The sequence below is a fragment of the Gracilinanus agilis genome, chromosome 1 (genome assembly GCF_016433145.1).
Source record: "Gracilinanus agilis isolate LMUSP501 chromosome 1, AgileGrace, whole genome shotgun sequence".
Classification (NCBI taxonomy): domain Eukaryota; kingdom Metazoa; phylum Chordata; class Mammalia; order Didelphimorphia; family Didelphidae; genus Gracilinanus; species Gracilinanus agilis.
Genome location: NC_058130.1, coordinates 285,997,865 through 286,010,614, shown reverse-complemented (window position 1 = coordinate 286,010,614; position 12,750 = coordinate 285,997,865). Strand labels below are relative to the sequence as shown.

Below are 12,750 nucleotides of genomic sequence, written 5' to 3'. Positions count from 1 at the left end.
AACCATCCCTGGATTAGCTGTGAGATCCCAAGTAAAGCCCACTCTCAGGTCCTCAGCTAAGCTGACCAAACCTAGCTGGAACCAGGTTGGCAGGAACTTTTCCCTTGTGACTGCAGTACAGCTTTCTTTGGGCCCTGTCTTGCTTAGATCATAGGAGAGTGTAGTCAAGTCCTTCCCCTGCCCCTGTGGTTTGCCCTTAGTTTTTAAGTGTAGTAAACCCTATTCCCATCCTTAATCTTAGTTTGTCCTTGATTAAATGTGCTGCCTTAACTTATAAACTCCGGCCTTTACTTTGCTGATTACCATAGGCCTATCTTGGTGCTTCAGAGTGGCAGTTGGACCTAACAGCCAATTCAGTAACAGACACCCCTTTGCTGTTAAACTTTAGTCTCCCTACTTGTGGGCCCCTTCCTGTCATTCCTGTATCTCACACCCACCTGGACCCATATTTACTGTTCAAGGCACCTTTCCCTGGTTTCTCCCTTAACATTTTGACACCCCAGATGGCTGGGTAACAGGGAGGTAGACAGGAAGTGTCTCTTGGGCTGCCAGAGCCACACTGGAAACTGAGAAGATTTGAACATTCCGTGAGAGGGGTTCAGCCATTGGTTGTGAGCTGAAAGTTCTTAACCAGTGGTGAGCTGCTCAGAACTGCTCACCCCCCACCCCAGGTCATTCATAAAATCTCTGTGGGAAGGCAAAATACTATCAGGCCTGGAGTAGCCCCAGGAAAGGGTTTTTTATCATTTGTGTGTGTGTGTGTGTGTGTGTGTGTGTGTTTTGTTCTCTGTTGTTTGTGCTTAATTGTAATTGTTGTTGTCTATTGTTATTGATTGTTGTTATTAGTTGTTATTAGTCAGTAATTGTGGCTAATAATACCACTGATAATGTATGTGGCTGGTCGGTTTGGGCAATGATGGGAACAATGATGGAGGATTGGATTGATTATGTCATCTTGGGGTTGTGGCAAGGAGTGTTAACTATCCCATACCTGTGGTTCAAAATCATACCCAGGTATTGTAGGGGTGTATTAGATTTGGAATTTGCCCAACTCATCCTAACTATTAATGTCCTGGATTTACTATCTCACACACACTGATCATTGTCCTTACTGGTTATTTTGTGTATAAATTAAAGTGAACCAATGCCAGATGAAGCATAGAATTCTGTGAAATATCAAAAGACAAGTGTAGTGAGTGACTAAATAAGTCACTTACTAAAGTGGGGAAAAGTGGGTTGTCAGTTAGAACTGACTAAAGAGAACTGAAAAGGGTAAATAAATTAACAGATAACAATACTCAGCTGGGGATAACTGAAAACAGAATAACAACCAGGGAAAGTAACTTCAATACACAGTGGGTTCAGTGTGTCAACCTAGTATCTGGAAAGGACATACAAGGCAGGATTGTAATAACTAAACTGTTTAATGAATAAGTGGGATGGGAAATGAAAGGGATCAGGTAAACTGCCACTAAGATCTCTAAATCTCCACCCCAGGTAAAGGGCTAGATCAAACTACTCTATAGGTTACCAGTGATGGGCAAACTATTTCCCTGCAGGCCAGATCCAGGCAGTATTTTGCTTATCACTGCCTTAAGCAATTCCCTAATCATTACATCTGGATGTGGGGGTGTAGTACATCTGGATGTGATGGGAAAACTATGGCCTAGATCTGGCCTGCAGGGGAATAGTTTGCCAATCACTGGGCTAAACTGTCAGCAGACAAGGGCAAGGTCTTGCTGGGAAACAGGGAATTTCACAAAGATGTTCAGAGATGATTTCTTCAAAGCTGGTACAGGAAAACAGGAACCCCAACAAGTTAGATCCAAGTGTGAAGAGAGGGAGATGAGATAATCTGTGTGTCCACCACACCAGATTAAATCCACTTCTCAACTTTACTACTTCACTGGGCTTGATTGAAGATATCACAGTTCAAGATCCAAGGAAACAGCTTCAGAGTTGTTGAGTCTGACCAGATCCACCATAAGTCCACAGGCTCTCCCAGACAGCTTCAAACTGCCCGCCTGCCAGAGTCATTGGGTCCCCTGTGTTAAGATTCCAAATTCTCTTGCCAGCCAAGTCCACTCTCTCTGCTAGCTAAATATATATCTCTACATATTTCTACAACACAATGGAACAATAAAAATTTCCAGAATGGTTCAAAAAAGAAACAAAATCCATCAAAAAAAGTTAGGAAGAGGAAAAAAAGTCAGAATTCATAGCTTTCAAAGCAGAAATAATTAACCTAAAAATTAAGTCAAGGATGGCAAGCAAATCTATCCAAGCCAAAAAAACAAAAATAAAAACATAGCATAAAACCTAAATTTAAATTCTTTCAGGTAACAAAATGTGGAGATCTCTTTATCATCTCTGATAATCTGATAAGGACAGCTTAGTTGATAAGGAAATAAGGACAGGACAAGGGAGTTGTCTTTTACCTCATGCTTCTAGCTCTGGCTCCAGGAGCATGGAGTTTATTATATATATTTCAAGACTCATTTCACACAAAAGAACCCCCCTGAATCTTTGCAGATGCGCAGAAGTTACAAATTATGTCACATCAAAAGACAAAACATTGGCTTCAGAACAGACTAAGGCCAAGGCTGAATTTTGACTAGGTTCTTATCAGAAAGCCAAGTTGGGGAGTATCTTGGCCTTGGCTATAACAGGCAGCAGCATTCTTTGCTGTGTTAACAGTGTTAGCCCTTTAAATTTAGGTTTGATAGGAACTTAAAGCTTTTCAATAAGGCCACAATACTTTTCAACAAGAAATCACAAGGATCACAAAAGGGGTCAAAAGAGGAGTCTCGGATTTTTATCTATTCTCTTATTGGCTTCCCATAACAAAATGGACCTGGATATAATAAGATATCACTGCACAAGAAATGATGGCTTAATAGATGGAGTGCTGGGTCTGGAGTCTGGTAAACCAATTAAAATCTAGCCTTAGACACTTCCTAGTTATGTGACCTTAAATAAGTCATTTAACCTCTATTTTGCCTCAGCCTATTGGAGAAGAAAATGGCAAACCATGACAGTATCTTTGCCAAGAAAAAAGTCCACAAGGGTCCACAAGGTCACAAAGAATCAGGCACAACTGAATGATAGAACACCCCAAAGAAACGATGTATAAATACAGAGAAGCAAGTGAAAACTGACACAAAGAATACAAATTGATGCAAATTAAGCAAATGCATAAAAAAATACTAGGAAGAACAATGGAGTGAATAACTTGGATGATGTGTTATTTTAGCTAAACTTTTTCTTTCTTCATGATAAATAAGGTTCCTCTAGAAGGAAAGAATAAGACTAGGAAATATAGATAATAGAAAAACAAAAGATGCAATGAGATTTCATTGTGATTTCATTAATTTGGAAGTTCCTTCCATTGATGCAGATCACAATTAATCTCTGTTTTCCCATCTTATGGAACTTGTCTATAATCTCCTAAAAGTTCATTATAGGAAGTCCTTCCTTTATTTCTCCCCATACTGAGAGAGTTCCAGAAAGTAAATCTGAGTGTCCACCTGTCATTCCTTGATCTTGCTACATGACTAGTTCACTATTTCTTCTTGTCATATGCCAAGATGATGCACTTTTACTCCTGTACTTTTTTGGCAATTGGTGATCCTGCCCATAACCACTAAGTAGTGTCTCTCCACTGCTCTCCATGTGCCTGTCACATAGCAATTCTACTAAGATGTTGGCACTAAAAATCTTTTTTTTGCCTTTGCTTTCGTGAAAATCTTGAGCCCATTAAAAGTACAATTTCCCCAAAGTAATCCAGCCTACTCTCCTTCCTGAGTCCAGTTCAGTTTGTCCACAATATTTTATTAATATCACATTTAATAATTTCACTTTTCATTTATGATACCCTTGTGGTCCATACTAACATAAGTCTTATTAAATTTAAGGTATGGGATATACTAGCCAAGAGAAATTTGGCAGTCTGAGAGATGGCTATTACATCCAAGCTCAGTGTGCAATTATGTTTGATATAAAATCAAGAGTTACAAGAGTATCTACTGGTATAGAGATCTGGTATGAGAATGTGAAAATATCCCTATAGTGTGGTGTGGCAACAAAGTGGATGTTAAGGACAGAGAGGTTAAGGCAAAATCAATTGTCTTCCATAGGAAGAAGAATCTTCAGTATTATGACATTTCAGCCAAAAGTAATTACAACTTTGGGAAGCCCTTATTTTGGCTTGCTAGAAAATTTATTTGAGTTTGTTGTTTGGAGTTTGTTGCCATGCCTGCTCTTATACCTCCAGAGGATGTCATGGACCCAGCACTGGCAGCACAGTATGAGCAGGACTTACACATTCCTCAGACGACTGAGCTCCCTAATAACTGTAAGGGAATGAAGCTAGAGCCCAGCATCAGCAGTCTAGTTTTATAGTGTAAATATGAAAAATGATAAAGGCTGGTATAAATATATATATTAGTATTTTAATTAAAGCCATGTTGATAGATAAAATCATTAGACCACGCGCTTGTAAGCATTCAAAACTGCCGCCACCATACTGCCTCCTAGCCAAGTTCCTACTCGCCAAAGAAGAGAGCTTGCTGGCAAAGAGACCCACTCCCTCCTAACCCACGAGATTTAAGCGCTCCCCTGCGTCAAGACGTCGGAAACGGAAACCAGTTGGACCATGTTGGATCAAGGGAAATGTAGTTTTGATACATTTCCCTTGTCCATAGAAATATATACATTTTTAGATGGTTTTTTCCAATTTCCTCTTTACAATAGGGAACTGTCCTGTGATGTCAGTGGTGCAGCATGTTTGCCACTTTATCATATAGCTGAGCAGAACATGTGCTTAATCTTTGGGATGCTAAAGGAGATGAATAGGCTTTGGAGTGAATGTGGTAGTTAAAAAATATATAATTCATATTTTGGACCTGAGTATTGTCATAAGGAAATAAGGAAATGAACAAGAACAGGAGCTGCTGAAGGGCAGAGAAGCAGGAAGATTCCAAAATTCTAGAGAAGTGACAGTGTGAGCTTCTTTCTGGAAGCAGATAAAATCTGGAATGTCTGAACTCCTTGGGTGGACCATGTGAGTTTGACCACTTAGCCCTTTCTTGTGGCTGTCCTTCTGATACAAGCGTGTTCATGTGTTCCTATGTGTGTATCTGGTTGCTTCTAATTGACAGATATTCCTAAAGATCTGCTAGACATCTAAAGCCATCTGTCAGTGAGATCCTTTCCCTTTGAGCCCTTGTTCCTGCTTAACCTCCAACCTTTCCAACTCTATTCACCATGTAGGGGTGGAGAATTTGGATAGTGAGATGTATGTATTGTAGGAACTGGGACTTTTAGGTAGAGAGGTTATTGATAGTGCAGTTACCAACTTTAAGAAGATAACAACTGGATTTGGTGGGCGGTTTCTTTATAGTCTTTAGTTAGATCATCCCAATTCCCTTCCCTTCCTTCCCTTACCTTAAAATAAACCCTGTTTTATATCATTTGGGTATCCTGTAAAATTTATCCTGTTGGCTTTCTCAAACCCTGAGATACTTCTGATTATTGGTCCTAACAATCATTCCTTGACCATCTAAAATCCCAATACCACCCTAGTATCATTTAGATACCTATTTCACTATTTAGCTGTTTTGGAATACAATTATGTCCCCTTGAGTTTCAAATATAAAACTGCTGTAGTCCCATCACATTCAGTGGTGAATCTTGTTTGTTACTGTCATTCCCATTCTTTTTTTATTTAGATCATAATAAAGTTGTATTTCAAATATCTTTAAAAAAAAAAGATGAGGTAAAATAATTTTTTGGTTGAAAACGACTTAGAATCATTAGAACTATTAGAACAACTATAATACTGGGATGGAAGTGGAGTGCAAAGCAGCACATTAAGGCAGACCCCACTTTGGCAACAGGCCTTGGGGGCAACTGAATCAGTAACAAAGGCTTCAGTAGTTCTCAGGGGACAAACAGGTGCTCAGAAAGAGGTTGTTACATTGCCCATACACAGATTTAAGTTGAAATTTCGGGGTAAGGGCCCATACTGAAGACTAACACCAGCACTTATGGCCACAGAGGAACCTGGTCACAATTACAAGATGGAAAAGAGTGCTTGTGGTTACTCATAGATCAGATCATAACCTGAGAGAGTATTAAATACACCTCTCCTTAAATCAGACCACCTTGGAAGAACTGAAAACTTATAGATCCCCAGAGCTAGCTCTGAAGGCAACTGTAAAAAGAATTTAAAGCTTGGAACAGTGTTTCCTCCCCAAGACAGGTACAGAGCCCAACACTAACAGGATGTTTTTTTAAGTTAAAATAAAAGAAAAAGGCTGGAAAATGAGCAAAAAATAAAAAAACATAAAAAGTTATTTTGGTGATAAGAAGATCAAAACAAACTGAGAAGATCAAGTCAATACTGTTGCATTCAAAGCCTCCAACAAAAATGGCAATTGGACTCAAGTCCAACAAGAGTAGAGGAGCTCAAAAAGGATTTTAAAAATCAGAGTTAGGAAAAAAATAATATAGAAAAATAATGAAAAAGGAGAGAAAAACATGAAAAGGTAAACGAGAAATCAAAACACAGTCAATAAGGTTAAACTGTTTACCTACATGGGAATATAATTCTAATAACTCTTAAGAATGATATCATTATTAGTGCAGTTATGAGTATACCTAGAAGGCAAGGATGTGAATTGACTATAGGATGATATAAAATAAAATTAAGGCATGAAAAAAGAATGCAGTGGAAGAGGGATAAAGGAAAAATAGAAGGGGGTGAAAAGAGGAGGGAAGTGTGTCATTTGGGATTATCCTAAGCCCTTGGAGACTACAACTCCCAGGACTCTCTCTGCTACAACTTCCCAACACCTCCCACTTCCTTTGTGGGAGGTGTCAGAGAAAGTATAAAAGGGAAAGTTTGGCACCTTTGAGCTTTCTCGACTATGGAGGCTGGCTGGGCGCTCTTTCTACCCAGGAGGGTCTGCTCTTGGACCTTGGAGGCTGGCTGGGCTCTTTCAACCTGCTAGCTCTCTCTATCCTGAACCCTGATGTCTCTCTTGGCACCTTTTCCCCTTTCCTCCTACCTCCTAGTTTTCCCTAGACCTTTCCCCTTCTAATTAAAATAAAACCTAGCTATTCAAACCCTAAAGTTGCTCTCTGATCATTCATTTGAGGGCTCTAGTCTATTTCCCCCTATAATAGTGGGGCACTAGGGATGTTATTATTAAAATGTAACTACATGGTTTGTGGGTTCACATGGGTTGAAGGAGAGGCATGACCAACCAGGATAGGGAGACCAGGGTGTACTGCCAAGCTGTTAACTGTCATAGGAATGACAGGCCCAACAGTCACTCAGCCCACCTAGGGTCTATGGAACCAGCAGACAAAAGGTAAAAGTTTATAACAGTTTAATTGAGGGAAATAATAATGAAGGATGGGAATAAGGGATTCTATACTTACAACCTAAGGGCAAACCACAGGGGCAAGGGAAGGACCTGACTACACTATTCTATTGACCTAAGCCAGGCAGGGCCCAAAGGAAGCAGTACTGAAGTCACAGGGAAAGCTCCTCCAAACCTGGTTCCAGCCAGGTTTGGTCAGCTCAGCTAAAGGGCCTGAGGATAGCTTTCAATTGGGGTCTCACGGAAAATCCAAGGATGGTCACAGGATGCCAAGAACCAACTCCACCAGGTGATCCACGGTACCAGGTAGGGAGAGTGAGTTTGCAATGCTGTCCACCAGATCACAAACCACTTCTCCACTTGGTGCTGCTCTGCAGGTCTGTTGTCCACTGCTGAAAGCCTCCACCTCTCAGGATCCCAGCGAATCTGGATGCAGTTTTTCCCTAACTCTGAGATCTCCCAGGGTTAGCAAGCCCCACTTCCTGCTCCTTCATTCCATCTTGGAATCCTCCAGCCCTTCCTGCTAGGTCCAACACTAATACTAAATTAATCTTCCTCACAACACCCCTGTCTGGGCTGGGGACTGCTACCTCTTCTTTTCCCTTTCTCTACCTTCCTCTCTCCTTTCCATCCTACCATCCTACCTCCATCCCTTCACTTTCACCACACAGAACCTTACTCTCATCAGAACTGGCTCAATGAGAGAAAAACATAGGCAATCATTGGATATAGAGAAAGCTATCGCACCCTATGGGGAAAGTAGGAGGAGAAGAGAAAAGGGTAAGATTGGTAGAAAAAAGGGCAAGTCGGGGGAGGAGGATGTCAGAACATAAACAGGGTGAATAGAATAGAGAATAATACACAATAATCATAATGGTGGGGGAAGCTGGGTAGCTCAGTGGATTGAGAGCAAGGCCTAGAGACAGAAGGTCCTAGGTTCAAAACTGGTCTCAGACACTTCCTAATTGTGTAAGCTTGGTCAAGTCACTTAAGCCCCATTGCCTAGCTCTTACCACTCTTCTGCCTTAGAACCAATACACAGTATTCATTCTAAGGTAAGGGTTTAAAAAAATAATGGTATAAAAATTTTTTTAAAGTCTCTCTAATAAAGGTCTCATTACTCAAATATATAGAGAAATGAGTTGAATATATAAGAATACAAGTCATTCCCCAATTGATAAATGGTCAAAGGATATGAACAGGCTGTTCTCAGACAAAGTAATTAAAGCTCTGTATAGTCATGTAAAAATATGCTCTAAGACACTATTAATTAGCCAAACAGGCTATGTGAGGCTTAAGGACAAATTACCAAAGGAAAGGGCCAGGACATCATTCCCTACAGTCAATCACAGTTTACTGTCTGCAGATAAACCTCATGTGATCAGAAAAAAGAAAATGGGGTACAAAAGAAGTCATGGAAGCCCTTAGGGTGAAACATCCTGTTCCTCCCACTAGAGGAATGGGAAAGGATCCAAAGTAAGTCTTCATGTCACAAAAACTCAACATGGCTTGGCTTAGACAAGTTAAAATAAAGTCATAAAAACCAGGGCAGTGCAGGAAGAGCTGCAGAAGACACAAAGACCACTGCCACAGGGGTGGTGAGGCCAGGCTTGTGGGTTGTGCCTTTGGATCCTAGGATACTGGCAGGCAGGTGGGCATTACCTACTTGTTCCCCAGCTGGCTCTGCTTGTGGCTTTTCTTCAACCTTTCAGGTGCCTTTGAGTGACTCCTATGTCTGTGGCTCCAGATGATAGCCTGGAGATTCAGATCTGGAGTGGTGCCCCATTTTTAGGATCAGCTCCAGTGGCATCTTTGGCTCTTTGTGTGATGTCTTTCTTGGGGTTGTGGGGGGGGTAGACTCCTCCTTTTGGGAGAATGGCTTCATCTCCGGGGAAATGGGCTCTGGCTTCGCTTATAGCACAGCGTTGGGGAGTGATGGAGTTTGTCCTATTCTTGGTAACTTTGCTGATGGTCATCTGGGGTTGGGGCTGTCTCCAGCTTGCCATCATTGTACCCTTCTTCCTCCTCAATGGACTCCACATCCTCCATGTCCTCCTCCAGGGCACTGACTCAGGACTCCAGCTGCCCAGCTTCTTCCAACACGAAAAGCTTCTGAAGCCGTGGCAGGATAGTGTCACAAACCCACTCTCTGTGTAGTAGCTCGTCAATAAATTTATCTACTTGCATCAGCTCAAATTCCCCATTTCAGTTCTGGCTCTTAATTTCCTGATTGTCATTGTAAAGAGGTTCTAGATACTTATAACAGTTGTAATATTAATTTCTGATAAGAAAATGGAGAACAGGATGAGTGACAACCAACAGTGGAATTTAGAACTTACCCAGATGCCATGAGCCAAGGAGCAAAAGGCAGTTGCTGCCAGCCCTATAAAAAGGCAGAAGCTAAATCAAACCATCTCTCAGTTGTGAGAAGGGGACCCTGGGTGGCTGGGTGGGTAGACCAAGCAACCTGCTCAAGTTACCTGTATTCTGTTTCCAATCCTGTTTTCATTGATTACCACATCATCAGCTACTGAATAGAGCTGTGAGACATATGCCAATTACATGATTATCAAGAAAAACACCATCAACCCTCAGTCCATCTGGTCAGGACCAAGGTGCCTGGCCTGACCAAGGCCAGAGAGGGAGAGGAACCTCTCCAGCTAACTGACACAACCTGATTATTAATTGATTCCCAACACCTCATTCCTCAACCTTGATCCTTCCCCTGAGTTTATTATAATTAAATTCTTAAAGCTCATTTAGGTGAAGGCTGGGTTAATCCTAAAGATCAGTTTAACATTCTTGCATCTAAGAGGAAAGGGAATACTTTAGCTAAATTGCAGTCAACCATATTATCCATTTATCATAAACATCTATCCTCATCATTAACATCTATCCATTAACTCAACCCCAAGACAAGTAACCAGGGAAGCTGTGTGATTTAGTTCATAGCTTCTCACCTAGTCACTTAGTCCTGGGCACTGTAGGTGGGAACTGGTGCTTAGTTGAGCTACAAATATTTGGGGACTTTGTGTTCACTTCCTCAACCTTGGTGTTCACTTAGGCTTCCTATCCTTACTCAGCTTAGGTCCTTATACCATCTGAGGACCTTAGGCCATCTCTCTATCAGGCCCAATCCAGAAGCACCATACTGCCCATAACACAGTCAATGGCAGAATCCAACAGCCTCATGTATAGGGCCCCCAACATGCAGACATACTTAGTATCTTCATTTTTTATTAATTCTACTATTATGTCCTACTCTGGCTATATTTGTAACATCTTCAAGGGCAGGCACAGAAAAGGAGTTGGCTTGATGTTGCCACCATTGATGCCACCCATGAACCTCAATTCCATGGCTTTATCCACAACAAGCTCAGCTGTGAGCCCGAAGCACTCCTCCTTCCAGTACTTGGACTCACAGATTAGAGTCCAGATGATCTTCTCTACCAGGTACTGCAGGTTCGTGCTGTGAATGCTGTGAGTATCCTTTACCATCCAGTTTGTGATCTTGGGAAGCTTTTCCCTGAATTTAAACAAGAGAATTATCATTGTTGCCATGGTGCTAGCAAAACCACAGTACTAGCAATTAAAGTATCCACCCTACCTACTCTGCTCTAGCCGCACATAGAGAAGGAGAATCAACCCAGATATTAAAGATGCCCTATATTTCGGCACCATCTTCTGCATAACTTCAAGTAAATGAGACTTCTCCAATACTTAGTTTCCTTCCACGCCTGCATGGCATGAATCCCAATATAGTAAAAAGCTGAAGACTACAACTTGTAATGATTAAAAATGATAAAGGCTGATATTATGAGGAAAACTAATATTTTATTTAGGCCCATGTTGATAGAATAAAATCGGACCACGTGCCTGGCAATTTAAAAATCCCGCCTCTGGTACCTTCTCCCAACTTGTCTGTCTTGTACACAAGAGAGAGAGCCCAAGCTCCACCCCTAATTTTAAGTCACGCTCTACGTTGGTTCCCATTGCTTGACATCATCATGTCAGAAACCGGAAACCCATTGGATCATGGAAAATGTATTCTCAAAGTCCCCCACACGTCCACAGGAAGTTTGTCAAATACTTTTAAATGGAACCGCCAGAAATTCTAAATAACACATTACCCCCCTGAGATCTGGTAAAAAAGACTGTTTTTTTTTTTGTTTTTTTTTTTTTTTTGGTGGATCTTAAATCATAGTCAACTTCTAAATTACAGAAAATTGGGGATAAAAGAAAAGACGATAAAAACTAGCTGCATTGACAAAAAGCCAATTTGGGGCAGTCCCCTCTTGGCATAAGAGTGTACATTCAAAACAAATGCATTCAACTCATTCAACTCCCCATAGTTCAAATCAACTGCACCTCAAAGTTCAAATTTGGATCTTCATGATCCAGTGAAGGCTCTTCAGGCATCTTCATGGTGTGGGGAGATGGCACAATCCTTATCCTGAAATTACTCTCAAAGAATTTAAACTTTACATTATAGATTATAAAACATACATTTCCTTCTGAGAATTATACATTACTCTCCTGAGGAAAATTCTAAATAACACAAATTGCCACATTTTTACTTCTTTTTCTCTAGAATCGCTCTTGCCCCTTCAATCTTCCAAGAGAATCGTTTCCCTTGCATCCTTCGATTCTCTGGGGCCAGGCTCCCCTTCAACAAGGGTCACATTCCTACTAGCCTCTCATCCCCTTAACACCAAAGCTAGTGAAGAGGCTGTAATACAGAGTCCTTACTTTTACACACTGTAGCAATCCAGGTATACATCAGTTGGTAGAGCAAGAGACTCTTAATCTTAGGGTCGTGGGTTCATGCCCCACGTTGGGTTCCAAATAAAGCTGTCCACCAACTCCACAAAGATTCCTAGTGGGTAGGACACTCAGAAAGGGGAACCAGGGACTGAGAGAAAATGGGTTAAGGGTTAAGGACTAATGGAAAGAGAACGTAAGGTGAGAATGAAGACACACAGACAAAGAAAGTTCTGGTATAAGGTAGTCAGACAGCATGTAAGCTCTGGTGGTCAAGTGCTTACATGGTTCAGAGTTCTGATGGTCAAGAGCTTAGATGGTTCAGAGCTTAACCCTTAGCTGACATACTGCTCTTTTACTGGGGTTACAACAGTATAGGGGGAAGGGAAAAAACAAGTGGTCTGATACATTGGCACTATGAGGTAAATCACCAGGAGATACAAACTGTTGGAACCTAAAACAATAGGTAGAGCTAACACCTAGATCAGGAGTTCATATGGCCTAAGGCATCTACAGTTGTTTGATACATATGTTAATTGATTGTTTTAGGTAAAATAAGGAGACTGAGATAACTGGCCAGTCTTCCCAAGTGTAGCCTTAG

At 41.1% G+C, this 12,750-nt stretch overlaps 2 pseudogenes; one reads left to right on the top strand and one right to left on the bottom strand.

The window, feature by feature from the left end:
- The first annotated feature begins 3,866 nt into the window (after nucleotides 1-3,866).
- Nucleotides 3,867-4,401, top strand: LOC123250973 (annotated as a pseudogene).
- Nucleotides 4,402-9,050: 4,649 nt separating this feature from the next.
- Nucleotides 9,051-10,949, bottom strand: LOC123250966 (annotated as a pseudogene).
- Nucleotides 10,950-12,750: the final 1,801 nt, after the last annotated feature.